The 1502-nt window shown below is 34.6% G+C and overlaps 1 long non-coding RNA gene across 1 annotated transcript; it reads right to left on the bottom strand.

Moving 5' to 3' along the window:
- Positions 1-233: 233 nt before the first annotated feature.
- Positions 234-1206, bottom strand: LOC145429541 (uncharacterized). Its single transcript, XR_013909784.1, has 2 exons — positions 1072-1206; positions 234-482 (listed from the first exon to the last, which is right to left on the bottom strand). It is a non-coding gene; the product is annotated as an uncharacterized LOC145429541 (long non-coding RNA).
- Between the last annotated feature and the right edge of the window lie 296 nt (positions 1207-1502).

Raw genomic sequence — 1502 nt, 5'->3', positions numbered from 1 at the left:
TAACTCTTTTTGGAGAGTTGGTACGTTAACTCTGATTTAGTGTTAAACACCAAATCTGTCTGGAGTTGATAATTTAACACTTGGTGTTAAGAGTTTATATATTAACTCTCAAAGAGTATTTTAGTTTAACTACGTAAGAGTTATCTTCTAATTCATTCTAAAAAGCGGGAATTTTACTGTTCTGAACTTCTAGAAATTTCTTTTGGAAATAAACATTTACTAAAAAGATGCAATGGTTTTTGAAAAACATTTATTCTGAACTGTGCACCACAATTTCAAAACATTTTCTGAAAGATGTAACAGTATACATGTTCTCACTTTCATTAGAATTTTGTTTATCAAAAGGTCTGACATGGTAAATGCAAATAACAGCATTCTCAACACTTATTTCTTCAATACAATATGCATGTCCTTCATTCATCCCTTTGTGGAACTTCAACGCACTTCTGCTCTCCCCCATATTCCATCTTCACAAGCATATCCTGTGTGGAGATTGAATAAAAATTAGTTGACACTAATTAACGGCACAAATAATCCAGTAAACAATTGCAGCACAGTTAAAAAAAAAAGGAATCCTCTTTGAGCCATTACTTGTGTAAAGTATTTTCCCAAAAGACAAGGACACAGGCAACAGGTAATACTGAACTAAATGTAAAACCTCAACTTTTTTCATTTTTACCTAAACCGTGTGCACAAAACTCTGGAGGGATCTAAATGCTAACGTAGAATCGAGTCAGGACGTCTGCTACTGCTGTTTGCTCGTTTTTTTATTTTTTTTTTATGGGCGATCGTTTTCAGGCTTCAAGTAGCACCATTATACCAACATTTCACATTCTAGACATTGTTTTAGGTGTATTTGACCAAAAGTTTGACTGAAAATTCACATGCAAGCTTTTTTTCAAGGCTGTGGTATTTGCCCGCAAACAATACCTTTCAGCTAGCTAAAACAGAATATTATGCTATCAGCGAGCAACATGGCTAATGCCTTTCACACAGCTTTGTATCAACTCCAAAGAGCCACAGAAGTAAAAGCTAATAACAATTGAAACAATCTTTGAAAAAATGACTTACCAAGCATGGCAAACAACTCAAATATGTAGAGCAAAATGTTCTGAAACGGCTTCACTTCAGCTTCGATTGGAGCCGTGCTGGGGGCGGAGTCTGTGAATTTACTCTGTTGGTGTCATAGCCCCTCTAGGAGTTCAGAGTTAAGAGGTCAAGAGTTAATGTTTCCATTGTAACACCTCCAGATTTGAAATAGAAACACTCATTTTTAACACTCGATTTTAACTACTATCATTTTACACCTCAGAGTTACATTAAAAGAATGTGACTCTGCTTAGAGTAAAATTAACTCTACTTTTGCAAGGAGACTATTAACACCAAAAAATTTAACACTTTTGAATTTGCTGTGTACAGTTAACAAAAAAGAAAAAAAAACCCAAGGGAAACATAAAAACTGGTTACACTGAATACAAAACAGAACTTCTCACGTTGGAACA

This window comes from Astatotilapia calliptera, chromosome 6 (assembly GCF_964374335.1).
Source record: "Astatotilapia calliptera chromosome 6, fAstCal68.1, whole genome shotgun sequence".
Classification (NCBI taxonomy): domain Eukaryota; kingdom Metazoa; phylum Chordata; class Actinopteri; order Cichliformes; family Cichlidae; genus Astatotilapia; species Astatotilapia calliptera.
This window is presented reverse-complemented; position numbering and strand designations above follow the sequence as displayed.